Source organism: Melanerpes formicivorus, unplaced genomic scaffold (genome assembly GCF_026170545.1).
Source record: "Melanerpes formicivorus ecotype bairdi unplaced genomic scaffold, bMelFor1.0.p_v2 SCAF_131, whole genome shotgun sequence".
NCBI lineage: Eukaryota > Metazoa > Chordata > Aves > Piciformes > Picidae > Melanerpes > Melanerpes formicivorus.
The window spans coordinates 404,599-424,290 of record NW_027142483.1 but is presented as its reverse complement, the minus strand read 5'-3'; positions in this window follow the sequence as shown (position 1 = coordinate 424,290).

The window sequence follows — 19,692 nt, the reverse complement described above, 5'->3', positions numbered from 1 at the left end:
GGCTTCCTCTAGCAGGAATAAAGAGGGAAAGAGCTGCTCCTTGGAAGTGTCACCTTCCTGCAAGAAACAATGCTGTGAGATAGCACACAGCATCACATGCACTCTCCAAAGAGTGTAGCCAGATGAACTCAGATACAGGCTGGCTCGTGTGGTTAGACTTCACTACCCCAGCTACCCATAACCCCTGCTTCTCCTAAGGCACCTTAGCTGACACCACACTTGGCATTTTGCCACTCAAATTATTCAGATGACCCCTTTTTAATCTGGTGCTTAAGAAGTTTGAAAAGCAACAAAAAAAAACTGTTAGCTAATGAAAAATGATTTGTCCCACACAGTGCCATTTAAGCATGCCTAAAGATCCAGTTCCAGCTTTCACTATGGCACACTGACTTTTAATGCTTTGGAATACACTGAGGAAAATTCTCTTAGTTCAAAATGCCTGCTGAAGCAGGGAGGGAAATCACCTTACTGCTATCTACTCTTAAAACCTGTCAAGTAAGGCTGTAAAAGAATAAATATAATGTAAAAAGATGCAAGCATTAGACCTTTGATCTCCTGTATACACATCAATAAAATAACTGCAAAGCAAAGCAGGTGGGCAGCTGTGCTTTCAGTTCTGAAACCACTAAAATACAGTAATTACCTCCTATTGACACACAGACATACCTGAAAGCCAGGCAGCTTGACATCCATCACTGAGCAATATGCAACTGGTGCCTGGGTGGCAGATTGAACTTTGCTTGTCAGTGGGGCTTTGCCTCTGATGGCACACTCAGACTGTATAACAGTGCCCTGCAAGGACTATCCTTCTAGAAATGTGTCAGGAGCACAGACAAGCCTTCTGCCATGGCCAGCAGTAATATCCACCCAGCACCAGTGTATGAAAATGCCTGCATTTATGGTGTGCACTCTAAGTGGGGCTATCAAAGCTGCAATAACTTCTGCCATCATCTCGGCTGAGTTCTGTCTTCTTCCTCACAGCCTTAAAGCAGGTCCACATGCTGCTCTGTACCTTATCAATAAAGACTGCATGCTTACATTTCTCACACTGAGGTAGCCAGCAAGGTTTACCTTCACATCTATTTCCATGCCAGTCAAAGAGCTAATTTTCCCATTTCACTTCAAAGCATGGGCTAGGGGTGCCTTTTGATGCAAAAGCAGCTGGCAAACAGCTCCCCAGTTTGGTGTGGTCTTCTCACAGAAAGTGGTATTCTGAGGAACCCTTCTCTCAGTTCAGAACCAGAGACAGGATGCCTCAGAGGACAAGCCTAAAGATGAATCCTTCCATTTGCAAGACATGGCATTCTCTGAATTCTCACTGCTGCACAATAATGGAAAAGCGGGTGAGGTATTGTCTTTCCCCAGACTCTTATACACCAGTGTACAGAAGCAGTAGCCAGCTGGCCTAGCTGTGCCTTCTTCTTGGTACATTGGTCTCTTATAGTCAGAGAAAGAGAAGCAGATGCCCCCGGGCCTGACAGAGAAGTACCAAAACCCCTTGCTTTGAGTGAATGAGCTCTGCACAGGGTCACTGCAGAGCAATCAGCTGAGGTAGAAGACAAGCCAACTCATCAGGCACTGCAGGTCTTCAGACTGCTTCAGTCTGAATACACTCCTGAGGAAAATGGCAGCTTTATTTATGCTCTTAACACTGGCTGAAGTAATTACTAATAAATTAGCCACGTGCCTGTTGCTACAATGGAACCCGCTTCCTCACTCACTCACTCCAGTACAGTACATCCCTCCACACAGATGATCAGTTGTTTAGACTCATGGCAGTACAAGCTGCTGTACATTGAAATGCACACACAATTTTCAGTCTGTGATGGGGAAGAGTCGCACAGCCCAGTCAGCTGAGGAAACTGCACGCACCACGCAGAAGCTCGCCGAAGATCAGGACTGATGAAATGTGGAGGGCGCGTTCCCCCTCCTTTCAAAAGCATCAAGGGATAACATGATCAAAGGAAGAATGCTCCTTAAGCTGTTTATCTTTGCAAAGAATGACCTGATGACGTTTAATGGGATGATTAGGCATAGCTATGGTTTAACGCACATTTAAGAGATTATTTCCATGATGAAGTGGTTGTCAGAAAGCACGTAGCCAATGACAATGGAGGAGGAATTTCATCAGTGCCTTCCCAAAGATAATTTGCACTCGTGGTCTTGATATGCAGCTCTTGAATTGGGTCATCTCTTCGTGGTGTCTCAGAAGCAAAATTGTGGTGTGGGTGGCTTCAAAACTGGGTTGTAAAAATGGCATTGGAAGGAGCCACTTCTGAGGTAGGCTAATGGAATCAGCAGTGAACATGTCTGAAACTAGATAGCAGAGGTATAATCAATTCTCACATCAATTTACATATGCCTTTCTGAGTCAGGGGAGAGAGGGCAAAGATGTGTTTCTGCTGAAGTGAAATAGAGACGTATGGAGCCTTCAGATTTTAGGCCATGGCTTCAGTGCTTGAATCTAAATCATTGAAATGATGAGCTGGTGAGAGTTTAACTCACTTGAGAGGATCCGAAGGACTGACTGACATGTTGAGTGCTATACAAGAGAGTGTGCCATGGTAGACAGCACATGAGGAAACCTTCAAACACATGTACACCTATAGGCTCAAGTTGAGGCACTGCTACAGCACAGGTTACAAGCTTTGCTGGAACACATCAATAAGTCTGATTAACTAAGCACTGTACTCTGAAAACTCTCCCCTTTTTACCCTCTTCCATTTAAAGCACAGAAGTATCTGATTAAATGGAAGAGCACTGAAGGAGTCAGCTTCCATCTCAGTTCAAACCCACAGATTTTGCCACCATTCAAGATTTACCTGGCATAAACAACCAGACTCATTTTATAGGGGAAAGCTGGTTGTGTGGTTTTAAGAGAGACACTTTCTTGGGTTTCAGGAAATAGAAAACTTAGAGGCATGTGTCCATGGCCCCTTTGGTAGTTTTCAAGTATGGCTTTAGCTGAAGATTGTCAAGTATTGAAGAGGAAGAAGGGGAACTGTGCTCTCCATAGCAAAAAATCCCTTCCCTGTTCCTGTGTGCAAGTTTTCTCACAGAAGGAAACCTAGCACAGAATTTGGCTTATGTTTTCCTATTTGCACTGGAGAAGTCAAATAAATGAGCTCATAATGAACAAGCTGCCAGCAAGCACTGCAAACATATTATTTATACAGAACCACACATCAGAATACCTGCATAATCAAAAGTACACCTGCAGCTTTAATTATATGAAAATCACATCAACAAAGAGCAATAGAAGCACCACGGTTCCACGTTTTTATTCTAAACCTCATGTTTCATTTCACAGCCCTTCAGAGCATTTCAGATCCTTAAGATAATTCTAAGGTTGGTTCTGGAGGTTGGACTGATTCTAGGCTCTTGGCTGACTGAGAAAGCCAACAAAGGGGATGTGGAGGTGCTGGAACATGTCCAGAGAAGGGCCACAAGAATGATCAGAGGGCTGGAGCACCTCTCCTATGAGGACAGACTGAAGGAGTTGGGGCTGTTCAGTCTGCAGAAGAGAAGGCTCCGAGGTGACCTAATTGTGGCATTCCAGTATCTGAAGGGGGCCTACAGGAAGGCTGGGGAAGGACTTCTCAGGATCTCAGGTAGTGATAGGACTAGGGGGAATGCAATGAAGCTGGAGGTGGGGAGATTCAGGCTAGATGTGAGGAGGAGGTTCTTCACCATGAGAGTGGTGAAGCCCTGGAATGGGTTGCCAGGGAGGTGGTCGAGGCCCCATCCCTGGAGGTGTTTAAGCCCAGGCTGGATGAGGCTCTGTCCAGCCTGATCTAGTGTGGGGTGTCCCTGCCCATGGCAGGGGGGTTGGAACTAGATGATCCTTGTGGTCCCTTCCAACCCTGAATGATACTATGATACTATGATACTATGAAATAATCCCCACCCCCCTCCCAGTTGATGGCTCCCCATATTGGAAGACAAATGTCTACAAAAGTCTTCCTGACTTTTGACTTCTCTGTGATTTTTGGCTGACCCTTATTTTAGGTGCTGAGCCTGATTATTTTGGTAAGTGTCAAAAGTGATCCTCACTGATACTTTTAAAATCACTTTCCTGTACAACCAGCCTAAAAGAATAAGGGCAGAGGGACTGTCTCAGCACCAGGGCAGAAATTCATTAAAGCTGAAGACAGTTTTATTATCAAAACTGTATTCTCTCTTTGGTTTTAGCTTCTAGTTTTCATAACCCTGATCCAGTCCTTTTGCCCTTTTGCTCCTTATAATGTAGCTTACAGGAGCTTATACAACTGTTTCCCTAGAAAACACATCTTCAGCAGTAATTAAGTTCTAATAACATGCTAGAGATACAGACAAATTAGCAGCTTTGGCACTCAGAGGGAGGCATAACACAGCTACTCCATTTATTCATGTAGCACATCTGTGTTATCAGCCATAAAAGGTAAGAATTTTCTCTCTCTCTCTCTCCTTTCACTTCATCTTTTTTTATGCAGCTAACGCTGTTTCACTTGAGGAAACCTTTTGGTTTTTTTTCCCCCCTCTGAAAGTTTGTGAGATTTCCAAAAATAAATTCTAAATTGAAACCAAAAGTGTCAAAACAAGCTTCAAAAGTTGGTATTTCCTAAAGATATCAAAGCAAATGGCGGTTAAAAAGTAACCTGCCACCTTTAATTGACTTCTAATCAAAAGACTTCATGAGCCAAGCAAATTAAAACTCTGGCTTTTACTAAGGCAAACTTTTTGACAAGTTCATACCTTTGCAGGGAGACAATAGAGTCTGTAAACAATGTCAATGTGTCTCAGCTTGGGAAGAGCTGAATCAGAGTCACAGAATGCTAGGTGTTAGAAGGGACTTCCAGAGTCCAACCCCTACTCTGCCACAGCAGGATCACCTAGGGCAGGCCACACTAGTACTCATCCACACTGGCTTTGAAAGCCTCTGGAGAAGGAGACTCCACAACCTCTCAGGGCAACTTGTTCTAGAGCTCCATCACCCTCACCATAAAGTGTCTTCTCGTGTTGAAGGGGAACCTCCTGTGTATCCTTGTTCCTCATCCTATCACTGAGCACCACCAAAAAGAGCCTGGCACCTTCACCTTGATACTCACCCCTCAGATACTTATAGACCTTGATAAGGTCTCATCTTAGCCTTTTCCTCTCAAGACTAAACAGCCCCAGGTCATCCAATCTTTAAAGGGACAGCCATCTCTTTTTTGCTCGTCTATAGTGGCCTCCAAATCAGCAACAGCTCAAGGCTTGAATAAATGATGTCCACGAGCCAATATTCTAATAACCTTTCACATAGCACATGCTGGCAGTGTCAGCCCTAGATTTTGTGTCTGTTCACTGGAGCTGAGACACTTTGTACCAGTTCATGTCCCAGTAAGCCAGCTCTCAAAATGGGCATACTGCTGGCCTTGCTTTCCTTTCCTTCCCTCCTAGAGAGGCTTAATTGGCCACAGAGGATTTCAGGGTCACCTGTATTGGGAAGGGACTAGAATGAGAGTTTGGGGAGCTGCAGGTAGTTTCAATGTCCTACTACCAATCAATTTGTCAAGGTGTGAGAGTCAGCACTTGATAGTGTCTGTCCTCATTCTTTTACTTTATGTGAGACTTTGTTTTATATGCAATTCAGATTCAAAACCTGTTAATAAAGGAAGACTTCTGCCCTTCTAAAATTATCTGACAAATTGTCTGATTCTTTTATTCTATGTTCTTTTGCTCCTCAGACATAACCATGGTATCCTTATTTGGGCAAAATTTCTCCTGTTGTTTTCTGAAGGAGACTGAGAGAACAGGACCAAGCCTCCTGCTAAGATGATGGCTTCCCTTATGAATATTATTGCATGACTAAGGCTATTCTTTTGCAGCTAAAGCCTCTGATAGACTTGCAGTGGCATTTTAAAGTTGGATGGCTGAGCTGTTCACTCCCTGACCTGCCCACCCCACCTCTGTGGGGGACACAGCTAGCCTCAGGACAGCATCATCTAAGCTGCTCACAACTCAGCTGCTGTTGTCAGCTGGGCACATAAGGTAAACCAGCTCTGATTTCAGTTTATCTTAGCACGTTGCACAGATCACTGTGGCAATTCAAACACTCCTTTCCAGGCGGCCCCTAACTCATGGGCAGCACCAGCCAGCAGACAGGGAAGGCAGGCAGCTATAGGCTATCTTCAGACATCTGATTTTAATTTACTGCAGGGAGCTGGGCAGAGTTCTTATTTCCATGTACTTGAATTTGTGAGTAGGTCGAATTTCCAAAAACACTAAGTGGCTCAGGAGCATAACTACAGTAAAAAATTAATCAGGCTAGTGAGTGGAAGTCACTTTGGGACAGCTAAGAATTTCACTGATCACAGTCAGAGCTCTTTTAATATCCTCCTCTGTTTGCCTTCTAGCATAAGGACACTTTGTTTTATTTATGCTTCATTTATAATGTAAAAACACCCAATATTTCATGTTGGCAAGATAGTGCTTGTATCTAGTGGCAAGCAGCACAATGAAATCTCTAACAGGACAATGTTTTCCTTTCTTCTAGAGGGGGAAAGCAGGATATCCCAAATAGGTGACACATTTATTTGGACTCTTCCCATTATAAAATCCATCAGCTGACTTTCACACAGAGGCAAACCCAGCCCTCATACAACCTGAGCAAAAGCAGTGGTAGTAGTACCAGGGTTGAATTCAGTTCTGTGTATCTCAGTGCAAACATATTTACATAACATGTGCACACTGCAAAACCACAGACCTACACTTCTGGTGTGTGACAAATAAGGTTAGCATATTAAAGAGGAAAAAAAATGGAGAAGAAGAAGAAGACAGCAAAGAAGCTGCATAAAACCACATCCTGCATTGACTGAAAGTCCTGAAATCCATGACACTGTCAGCTAGGAAAAATGGAAAGCAACCCACTTAAAGAGGTCACTTAATAAACTGATTTCCACCACCTCTGAAGAGAATCACAGAATTTCAGGTGCTGGAAGGGACCTTGAAAGATCATCTAGTCCTACCCTACTACCAGAGCAGGATCACCTACACCAGATTACACAGGAACAAAGAGTGCTTAGAGAGACAGCAAAAATGTCAAACACAGACACCAGCAAAGCAGTAAGAAATATTTTTCTCTTCCACTACTGTGCATTAGTTGTATGTTTGAAGTCTTGCTGTGCTCCACAGCAATGCAAAACTCTTCTAAGTATCCCAGGAAATGTCTTTTAGCCTTAGGGCAAAGGGGAGAGGAAAAGACAAACTGTACATGGACCTTAACATTAATGCTTGAACCCTTCCCTCTATCTTTCCACTGCTTGCTTTGTTTCGAGTGTGTGGTCCATGACACAAATTCACTTCATTGTTAGATCAAAGGAGGCATTTTAGCTTACAGCCCACAGGCATGTGGTTTGCAGACAAATTATTCCCAGTTTCTACTTCTATACTTTAAATGTGTTAAGAATACAGCGTGAAGGCTAAAAATAGTTTGCTGTGTATGCTGTATAAATACAAATAACGAGGGCTCCCTTCATTTAGTCCTCTCCATATCTTGAGCCTTTAACAGCAGAGACAATTGGCTTGGCCTTCCCATGAAGTTTATCAGCCTTGATGAGACTGAAGAGAAATTCGTTCTGATTAAACGTCTGTAAGGGATCCTTGGTAAAGCGAATCCAGGGGCGCTCCACTCATTTCCTACTGAACTGTAGCTGACCCCTTCCTACCCTTTCACAAACTGGCAACCTTCAAAAAAAAAACCCAGTTCTCCTAAGTCAAAGCAGAGATTTGTCAAACAGCCTGACCTACAGAAGGGATTTTGGTGTCAGCTCTTCTAATGCTCTCATGGGGAGAATAAGCATGTAGAGTAGAATTCCTCACCTTGCACAGCAAGCAGGAGAGAGATCCTGCCGTTCAAACACAAATCTTTTAATTCCTTTGTCACTGTGACCTTTGGAGGAGAATCTGCAAGCTCTTTTGATCTTAAAAGGGGACATAACCCTCATGATTCCCAAACTCTGCAGAAAAACATAAACATTTTGAGTCACATTAATGTAATCTAGAGGAGGTTTTCAGTCTTGCTCCTGAGTGAGTCACCTTTGGCTCCCTTCACAGTCAATGGAGAGAGCATAGTATTTCTAATTTCATATTTGTCTCATGTTAACACAGAGATGTGAATTAAATCACATGGATCATGACCTAAATGTGACTTTTCCTCTTCACACAGCTATAAAAGCAACAAAAAATGGTGACTCAGGATGCAGACTTCTACCTGTAAACATCCAGACTTAATTTTTTCAGCCCAAAACTGTGACTGGATTTCATTCTCTTTCAGAAGAAAAGTGGTAAACCTCATATGTATCCTCCTTATCACCAAAGAGCCAGTAGTGAATAGAAACATGCCAGCTCTTAGGTGAAAAAGTCACCCAGAGGGTAAAGGGATTTTGCAATTCCATTCCCAAGGCCTGACCATGAGGGCTTTGTGGTCTTGGGTTCACATCATCACACCTACCAATTCCACCATTTCTTAGAGACAAGTGGACAAACTGACAGTATAATAGACAGCACCATCCCTAGGAGATCATATTCAGTCATTATCAATCTGTTAGGGATTTACAATGCACTGTTTTGTTGCATCACTTTTCAAAGCACTCCCAGGCAAAAACACATCCAGAAGGGCTGGACAGGCAGCAACTCAGAAACCTACACAGACAATGCAGTGTCACATTAGCAAAGTCATAACATTTCCCTCTTCTTTTGTATCCTCCATGTAATTTATTCAAGGAAATACTGACCACAAAACAGACAGGGTGTGCTCAGTCCCTCCTTGGCTTTGAGAGTTTTGCTTTATATTGTATATGATGTAGCCTGGATCCAACTCTCAGCACACAGTACAATCCCTCAGAACTACGTCTTGTGAACAGATCTTACAAAGTTAGTTTGGACCACCAAAGTGAATAGGAATATTGAAGGAATCACTGCAAAGACAGCAAGCAAGCTCCCTCATTTATGCCAGCTTACTTGTGCTTTGCCAGTTAGTCAAGAGGGATTTATGCATTGCTGATGAAGAGCAGCCTTAACTAGTAAATCTGGCATAATATGAATAAGCAGCTGTTTATAGCTAGAAAGAAAACCCAAAATGTTTCCTAATAGCAACCCCTTAAAGAACATTCCTAATTCATTTAAAACCAGTCAGAGACATCATTTTTATTTCTTTACACCTAAACCCCTACATCTAGAAAATAGGTCTCTTCCAACCTGGTCTGATCTATTCTATTCTATTCTATTCTATTCTATTCTATTCTATTCTATTCTATTCTATTCTATTCTATTCTATTCTATTCTATTCTATTCCATTCCATTCCATTCCATTCCATTCCATTCCATATTTGCCCTAATGGCTTCCATTGGTTTGTACAATAAAAGCATTACAGTTGTATGATTTCTTGATATAGTTGTAGGACCACAAAGCAATCTAGCTCTCCAGCCTTGCCTGCAGCAAGACAGATGAAGTGGCAGTTACTCCCATGCCTTCAATTATGCTTGTATCTTCTTTCCACAAAATAATGATGCAAAAGTAGATGTACTACAAAAGTCCATATGTACAAAAGTCCATATGTAAGTTCATTGACAGGAGTAGCTGCAAGTCCTTTCCCCAGCTGCAGCAGTGTAACGCTTTTCACATAGCTGTCCTTGCACAGTGCACATTTACCCACACTTTACAGATGAGAAAGCAAGGCATGGCAAAGTGAAGCAAAATGATCTCCCAAGGTCAAACAGGAAATGTTCAACAAAGCCAGGAACTGATCTGCTGATTCCTGAGTGCCAGGTTAGCACCTTTCTTCATGGCTAGCCCTGATTCCTTACAGTGCTGCCACTACAATACTGAAGCCTTGATCTTTGAATCCTTAGTGAATGAAAAGCAATATGTACTATTATCTCCATTTTGAAAATGCAAGACCAGAAGAGGAAATCTGGAGCAGAAGGTAAATGTTTCAGAGGGCTTATCATGACACCTATCACTGAAGAAATGCTGAGGCTAGAACTCAGCATGATCTGTACCTCTGACAATGAAAGGAAAAAAACACTGCAAGAAGGATGGTAGAGTCCAGCAATATCTGTTGTTGATGCACAGCCATCCTGCCCATGTAGCTCAGCTCACTGACAAGTATAAACAGTGATCATCTGCTAACAGTTAGCTCTGTCTAGACATAGTGTGCTCTTCATTAGCTAATTGCTCACACCTCTTACCATAGGCTGCAAGACAGCAAAAGAAACAGAGGCAGAATGTGTATCCATGCAGCACAACTGACTCAGTAAATGAACAGCAGGCTTTCCACCCTCCATTATTAACCTGCCATCCAACTCAGGAGTTGAGTAACCTCCATTAAGACCTGAAAGTCATCACTTCAAAGCCTTACACAAGTGTCTGGATCACTCATTTCATGTGTGTAGAATTTGCTGGGCTTGGACAACTTAGGTGTCATTCCCAAAGCAGAACCTGTCTGCAGGGAAAGTAGGGTGAAGGAGGATCAAAATTATAAAGACATTGTAGGACTCCAAAGCTCATGCTAAATGTGATAAGAAAGTGTCCTCACAGGGTTCTTTTTCTGTTTATCAAAATGCTGTGTGTATATCATAATTGAACTTCACTCTGCTTTTTATCCTAGAAATTAAAGAAGCATTGTATAAGTCTAGCTCTTCTGAAACATTGCAGATTCAGGATCACAACTTGCAGGATTATTCCTCTTTAGACAGGAACTTGGTTGTATGGAATGGACTATGGCTGAAGTTGGTCAAAAATGGCTCAGTTAGAATAACTGGGGGGTTTTGGGAGAACAAAAGCATTGCATGGGAACATACCTGAAGCATGGAACTTGAATTTAAATCTTCGAGAGCTTACAAGGTACTACTTACCCTGGAGAAAGATTTTTCTTACAGTTGCCTGGTAACTGTAAAAACTTCTGTTTGTATAACAAACAAAGCATTTTGTTTACATAATTAAGTGTGGGGAGACCTTATTAGCCAGCAGTCACAAGACTGACTTGCAGCCTTTGCTGGGTTTGACTGGTGAGTGTGGAGAGGCCAGTGCCTGCTCCCCATTTCATTGCTGGCCATGCCAGCTTTCTGTCCTTGTCACAGGAGCAGTAAGTGCAATACGTGCTGGCTGCTCAGCCACCAAAGTTTATGAAATGCTTTCCTGGAATAATAAGGAAAGGACTCTATAAGGCTGCATGACTTTGTAACGGGGAGGTAGGAAGTCTCATGGCCATTGGTTGTGTCAAGTTGTAATAGTTTCAGGCCACTTTGAAAGGAAAACAACTGCAGCAAGTATGACTGGAAAAATGCATTAGGGAAATAGAGTGAGACTCTTCACCCACCCCTGGAAAGCCACAGAAAATTAGGACCAGGCACAATCTGACTGGCTCACACAGACACTGTCACAGCAACTAACTGCCTGACTTCTGCTATTTCTACACCAATTGCCTGACCAGCCAGTGCAATCCTACAGCATGCCTCACACCATATTTTCATGGTGAATGCCTCTGAATTGTCCTTTTCAAGAGCCATGCTTTTCATGAGGCGGTGCACAGTTAACTGATCCTCAGTCAGGTCTGAAAACCACTTCAAAGCTCTGTACAAGCGCTTGCATCTTCACTGCTTCTACATTCACCATGTGCATCTCTTAAAATACATCCTCCCTCAAAAATGAAATACTGCAGCAGTTTTAGGCTTTAACTAGAATAAACCATACATGCCATAACTCTCTTGCTCCCAGCTTTCTGCTTTGCCATGTAGCTTGCCTCTTTCTTTGCCCATCTATGGCTGCTGCACCTTCTGCTTGTTGGGATTAACATACCGCGTTTGAGGGCGCTATGTGTGTGTCAACTCAACAGACTGCACATGCATTGTATGAATACAATACACATTGTGTGTGCCTGCAGTTGAGAGAGATATAGGGAAATGTGCACTGCTTCTGATCAGGAAAATATCACAGAGCAAAGTTATTTTTCTACTTCAACATACCTATAATTAAGCCAAGTGATTCATTGTATGAGAACCAAGGAACTTAAATGGTGTATTATTTTCAGCTCTTTGATGTGAGTGTCAATTTTGCTGGCTTAAATATTGTAAAGGCTAGGCTCACATTATCATAATTTCCATTTTATTTGATCTTTGTTTTAGGGTGTTTTCTCCTTAAAAAAGAAAAGAAAAGAAATGTAAGAAGAATAAGGAGGATAACCAAGTACTTTGAAAGGTGCAAATAGATGAGGCTTAAATAATACATCAGCATTTAAGAGAATAAAACTTTATCCAGCTTAACAACTGTGTGTGTCCAGCATGTGATACAATAGGAAACTGCTTTTGATATTCACAGAGAGGTATATGAGCAAGCAAGTATTTTATTGGAGAGAAAGTAACTCCACCACATGTAATCTTATGGAGTCAACAGAAAAACTTTTTATAGATTCTACTTTGCTCCAGCCAAGCTGTGCACAAAGGAAATTCTTCCTATGAAATTTTATTGAAGAGACTGTGCTCACAGCTCTTCACAGCATACAGTTTGCTGCAGCCCTAAAAGCCCTGGTAATAAGGAGGATTATTAAAATAGTCAGATGTAATAGAGCATGCCCAAAATACTGTTCCAACCTGCAGAGTTCAGACTGAATTTGAGGAACCCTATAATCAAGGACTATCCAAAATGTCACAAGGTTATATTTTTTTTTCTAGCTGCTATAATCATTTCACCCCAGCTATTGGCTAAGGAGCACAGTTTTGCTTAAACACCAATCTCCTTCCAGAAGAGAAGTGAAACTTTTCCAGCACAAGCCCTGTGAGGAGAGGCTGAGGGAGCTGGGGTTTTTTCGCCTGGAGAAGAGGAGGCTCAGGGGAGACCTTATTGCTCTCTACAACTACCTGAAGGGAGATTGTAGCCAGGTAGGGGTTGGTCTCTTCTCCCAGGTGACCAGCACCACAACAAAAGGACACAGTCTCAAACTGTGCCAGGGGAAGTTTAGGCTCAAGGTGAGGAGAAAGTTCTCCACAGAAAGAGTTATTGGCCATTGGAATGTGCTGTCCAGGGAGGTGGTGGAGTCGCCATCCCTGGAGGTGTTCAAGAGGGGATTGGATGTGGCACTTAAAGCCATAGTTTAGTAAGTCATGAGATGTTGGGTGATAGGTTGGGCTTGATGATCTCTGAGGTCTTTTCCAACCTTATTGTTTCTGTGATTCTATAACTCTATGAAATACAGGCCCTGTCTATATGGGCAATCTCTTGAACACTCTGGGAGCAACACCCAATAAGGATCTTGTCCTTCATTATCTGACTAATTCTAAACCATCACCTGGAATTTGAAGCCAGATGTTGAAATATGCAATCACAACTGCAAATATTTCTGTCCTGATTTGGTTCAACTCTGACAAAGAACATCCTCAGCCTCTAGTCTTCCTTATGCTGATTCTCAGTTTTAGAGGAGAAGTCAAATAGCAGGATAAAGATGACTTATGTTTTACTCATGCAGATCCCCATTTTAACATCTGGGTAACTAGGCACATTTCATTTTTAATAAATTTGACAAAGATAAGCACAACATTAACATAATTTGTGGGAATGGCCTAAAACTGGTTAACTGAAGTGCCTGAAGAGAAACAACAACTAGGGAAATTTAGATTCACGGTTGACAGCTTGTGGCTTACACTGAAATCAAATCTAGTAAGGAAATATTTCCCACACATACATTCATCATCTGTGGATGTTTCAAGAATTGCACTTGAGAAGCAGTCAGCACCCCTCTCCCATCCTTCCCATAGCTTTCACTTTTCAAAGGTGAGAAAACTGGCTCATGCAAGGGAGATTTAAGGCCCAAACTCCCTGTTCTGTAATTTAAAGATTCAATAAGAATCACCCATTATTGGACAAATTCTACTTTTTTTTCAGTCCATATACTTCTGTGGGAAACAGTTTAGGTTTCACTGAGTATTTCATGGACTGACTCATAGAACGGTTTGGGTTGTAGGGGACCTTAAAGATCATCTAGTTCCAACCTCCCAGCCATGGGCAGTGACACATTCCACTAGCCTAGGTTGCTGAAGGCCTCATCCAGCCTGGCCTTCGACACCTCCACGGAGGAGGCATCCACAACCTCCCTGGGCAACCTGTTCCAGTGTCTCACCACTCTTACTGTAAAGAATTTCTTCCCAATTTCTCTTCACAGAAGAAATTCCTCCTGCTGCATTCACAATTCATGGCAAACTAATACTACAAAGCCTTTACAATTAGAATTTGATTTTAAGCCTAATTGCAAAAGAATATTTTTGCTTTATCTTGAGAGATTACACCATGCAGCTCAAGCCTTGCCAGAAATAATAGAGGAACAATTAATTAAACAGTACCCTACAATTTGTTCATATACTGCGGCTTTTTAGCAGATCTAAAGACTGCACTATAGGACTTGGTTTCTCTAAATCACTGCAAATCATTCAAATATATGCACATTCTTAATTAAAAGTGCTCCTAAATGGTCATAAAATCAAATGAGTGTACACATAGCATGTGCCCTAGTCTTAAATAGAAGACAAAAAGGTGTCTTGAACCCCTTCCTTGTAAAGGTATCCATTTTATCCAGACTGAAGCTCAGCTTCCCTTTCTGTGCACACAGTTAGTACATTCCAAATTCAATGCTCAGAAAATGATGTACTTCATTTGCCAAGTACTTGCAACCATCACATTTTGGAATGTGCTTTCCTGTTCATCAATGGTCTCTAAAAAACAATCCCAGGCCTCAACACCTTCCCACGGAAGCCATTGACAAATGTGTTCTGCTTTCAGCGAGCTGCTCACGTTCTTATTTTTTACTGCTGTATACACAGTTTCTAGAGCTGCTGAATTATAAAATGCATGGTATGGAGAATTATAGTTGTGCTCAATAAATTAGTTCCATATTACTTTAAGCTGCCTCTATGCATTGTCATTTTTTATTGCATCCACCACTTTTTATAGCCCCGCGCTAAACCGTTTTGCCGTGAGAGAGCAAATCCTGGGAAACGCTTGACTCAAGAATTAGGCAGAACTTGTACCGGTATTCAAAGTACATATGGCACATAACCTCAACATCCCAAAAGCTCCTTCCAGTAATTCCTGTTAACAAGAGTTCTTTACACTGACAGGCAATTTTCAGCAGCAAACATGTTTGTGGGAGTTTGTCTGTTGAAGGACTGGGGGGGGGGGGGGAAGGGTTCCGTTTGACAAATTCCTCATTTCAAATCATGCAAATAATTGGCTCCATGGGGGGCTTATTCTAGAGAGATTTTTCACAACCTGAAAGAGGGAATTGATAGACTTAAATTGTGAGGTAAAACGGTGAGAAGGAAAGAGAAAGCAAGTCCCATGGAAAACTGGAGAAATATTAGGTGAGGATGTTCTGCAGGATGTGCTGTTGAAATTGCAATCAAACTGAGGAAAACATTCAAAGGTTTGGTGGTTTTTTTCCCATGGCTTCTATAAGACATGATGCTCCCTTAGGCAAAAGTCTTCTCAGAGCTGACATACTGCAAACCTTTCCAGCTTACTGCTGTCTCACTTAGGTGCCTTACAAAAGGGGTAAATCAAGCTGGCTGAGCAATTATTAAACAAATCCATGATTTCACAAGGAGTGCGCTGGGAGATATTTGCTTGCTGCTTTGTGCAGCTGGAATAATGCAAAGCAGTCGAAGGAGCAGCAGAATTTGAGCTGCTAACCTGAATTAAAGACCCATTAATTGACATTTTAATCCACTTTACCTATTTTAGGCAGGGTTTACTTAGATTTAAGGATGTATTGTTTTGGGATTCAGTCATATCTTGAGAACTCTACTCACCATGGGAAAAGTCTCCATCTTTTGCTGAGTTTCCAGAAGTGAGTACATGATGACTCCTCTTGCAGTGTTCCACCAGGCTTCATGCAAACACAGAGGAATTTGGATGGAATCCTACCCCTCTCAGAGATGTAAAATTTTTGTTTTCTGGTCATTGTTGATAGAAAGCAGAGAAGGAGGGGGAATTGCAGGAAAGGAATTGACAGTTAAAATCTGGTATTCCCAACTGAGCCTAGATAATCTCTTTTAAATAGAGAGCTCAGAGCTCAGATGCCTGTGTTTGGAAAAAGGTATGGGGAGAATGAAGTGCCTTAGTATACCCACAGGTATTATAGAGAGGAGACTGTGTGTTGGAAGAGAGTTGCACCCTTCACTCTGAGGCCACTTCCCCTTTCAAGAAGAGAGCGAGGTAAGGTCCAGAAAACACCAAGATAAAGCTGGGACTCACTCATGGATTTCTTATCCAGCTGCTGGTTGTATTTTCTAACCCAAAACTGCAGGGGCTTGCACACAGTCCTCCATGCTAAAGAATGTAAGAGATGTTACTACAATAATCCATCATCAGATCTAGTTGAAGATGACTCTGCTCATTGCAAGGGGGGCTGGACTAGATGACCTTCAAAAGTCCCTTCCAACCCTAACTTTTTAATATGGTTCTGCAGTTCTGTGCTTTGATAGGAGAGGCATTATGCTTTCCCAGTCCAAGTCATGTCCCAAGACCCTGAAATGGATTTTATGAACTCAAGACAACAGATACCTTAGGCAGCCCATGGTAAACCCTACTTTACTTTTTCAGTGTTCATTCTTGCAAGGACCTTCCCTATGACCTTGTGTATTCTTTGAGAACCTGCATACTCTAGTGCCCAATTTATTTGCACCTTGCAAGAGACTTGAGGCCTGCCTGAGATAAAACTGAAGACTAGCACAAGTTATCTTCCTATTACTGGTAAACACAAAAAATGTACCTGACTTGATGCATCTGCAAAGACAAACACTGAATGATGGTAATAATTTACCACTGCTGCACCTTAACAAAAGGAGTAGATCAAGCCTGCTGAATGTCATCATCCTGAGGATTAATATAAATGCTCACATCAGTCAGTGGCATTTATTTCCTCCTTCCACAAAGAGAAAAGATGAAAGAAAGAAAGTGAATATACTGAAAAGCCCAGATTTAAACTGATGGAAAGCTAAAGGATTGCTCTTTAAAGCAACCCACTAATTCTTAAAGGACATTCCACTCTGGGTACGTAGAGGAATTTCAAAGCAAAACAAAATAAATCTCTTTGCTTTGTTTTTTTTCATCATTTTCAGAAGTATAAAATGTTGTATCTGACCACATTCACAAGAGTTGCATTCTTTTCCACTTTATGTTTCCATTATTGTACATTATTCCCTTCAGAATCAAATTTAGCAGCACTGATGGTTTAAATTCAGCATAAAAATAAACCCCAGCAAATGTCATGGCAGCGTACCAAACATTTAATGTCAGGTTCCCTTATGTTCAGCACTTAGCTAGAGCTTCCCATCCATCAATTAGACAATTTTGGAATATTTTACTTTGTAATTAAAAAATAAATCTCTCCTGCTTGGTATTATTTTGTGGGAAGAATTGCCCCTTCATATCTTCACCTCAACATGCTTGCTTGTATAGATGCATGTGTGCATATTTTTTGTTCTCTGGTATTACTCACTGCTACCACAATTAAGCAGTTTCTCTCTATTAAAACGTTGCTCTTCATACATAGTTGTGCAAGTGGACCCATGCAGAGGCCCAATCTATTTCCCAGCAAGTCTACAAAACTCTCTAGAGTCGACCTGCAAAGACTCTAATCACAGGAGTGAAACCTTAAATAAGTGTGAGGAGGCCACACCAATTAAGACAGGAAGCAGAGTGTTTAACATTACCCAGGGGCTCAGGAGGAAAAGTGGGATGACATGAAAAACAGAAGGAATAGGAATGCAAGGGTGGAGTGAGCTGGAGGAAGATGTTGCTGCTGGTAAGGGCTACAAGAAAACAGGAAGAAAGTTAAGTGCTTGAGCCCCATGATCACCTTTAATTTTGAGTTCAATGTAGACTCCTTGCTACACTGAAAACCTCTCACCATCATGTTGGGGATCAGCCAGTGTTATGAGAGTGACTCTCCTGAAATCATGACGGCTGTGGTTATTAACTTGGCCTTACAATGCCTATTGAAACACAGCTTTGTGCAGACACATAACGCAGCTCTGCAACTGTAAATCTCTGTTACAAGGGTTGCACATTTAGCTGCAGCTCACTGTAAGTGAATGTACAGTATCTATACACTGGCGGCTGGCATCCAGGACTCATAATTACACCCTGCTTTCATTACGCTAGCCCTTTGTTAACATAAGCTGGTGAGCATTATCTTCATTAAAAAAATATTAGCTCTTAAACATCACCCTTTTAATTGTCATATTCTTCAGTGTTTGTCTGCTGTCATGACAATTGCATCTGGATATGGATTCATTCAAGGCTAAGCAGCTGCAAAATCCTTTTAAGTGTTCGAGTCAAGAGAACGCACGGCCACTATCATTTGTTTCAATATCTGTTTATTCTAAGCCTTGTGGACAAAAGTTGTCCACAAAAGTCTTATGGCTTCATCAAAACAGCGTGATTTTGAGCTAGCTGCCATCCTGCACATTCTTGAAATTGCTGAATAATGAATGGTATCACCATAGAGTAAGGCAAGTCTAATCCCTAAACCTCGTTTGGTTTTTGGTTTTTGAGCCAAATATGTTTATGACTCGTTAATGTTTACTGCCCTATACTGTACACTTCAAAGCCCAGAGCTGGTCCTGGAAAGTTTTACAGCGTGAGGTGTGAAATCTGAAATACCACAAGGACAAAGAGCTCAGCCTAGAGTTGTCTGAGCTCACACAACTCACGGACTGTAAGCACAAAAGACTGTCCATATGAGTCTAAAAAAACCCAACAAAACCAACCCAGCAATGTCATGTCTTATTACTTGTATTTAAGCTGGTTGGCAGTGAATGGGAGCTTTAATATTTTAGTATGCAGACAGCTCTCTTTTTTTTTTTGCCCTTTCATTACTTCCTGCCTTCCTTGGGGTGCTCTGCTCTGTGTGTAAACAAACACAGGCTTTTTTCTGAAATCATAAGGCAAGGGTGGATTAAGCAAGGGGGCTATGAAGCTGGCACTAACACAGCCCAGTGCTTTGCAGCTCTCTAAGGCTCTGCTGCTGTTCAGCTTTTCCTGTGTACATCAGGACTGTAAGTCATTGCATCAGTGGGGCATTGGGGGGTACGAAATCATACCATTGCTGGATCAGGGCCACTGCACTCTATAATTTGTGGAATCATATTTGCAGCAGGTATAATTCTGGACTGCTAAAGCCATTTGTACGTAGCGACAGCTTCTGCTTACAAACTCATTTTTCGTGCCCTCTTTACTTTAAAACTGCATCACACTTTCACTGGACTTTCTTAACTGCTTGAGCTCTAACATTTAGGTGAGGGTTTATCTTCTTCAGCTTCAGCATTTTTCACTAATAACGTTAATGCCTGGCAATCTCTTCCAGCCAGTGCAATGAAAACTGCCTGGATGTACAGCATACAAAGTATTCTTGTACAGAAACATCCTCCCAGAGCTCATCAGGCCAAAAGCTATTTCCTTTCTGTTTACTCACACTCCATCGAAATGAATGAACACTGCAATGAAAGGAAAGACTTTGTCTTAAGGGGCAGCCTGTCATGAAATTTTGTTTTATGCTGTTTGTTTGTTTTTTTTTTTCCCCCTCAACCCTCCACCCTGGCTCTAAAATATAATTCCCTAAACATACACAATTTCAGGAATATCCATGTCTATACTTTAACTATAAAGAAATGCTATTG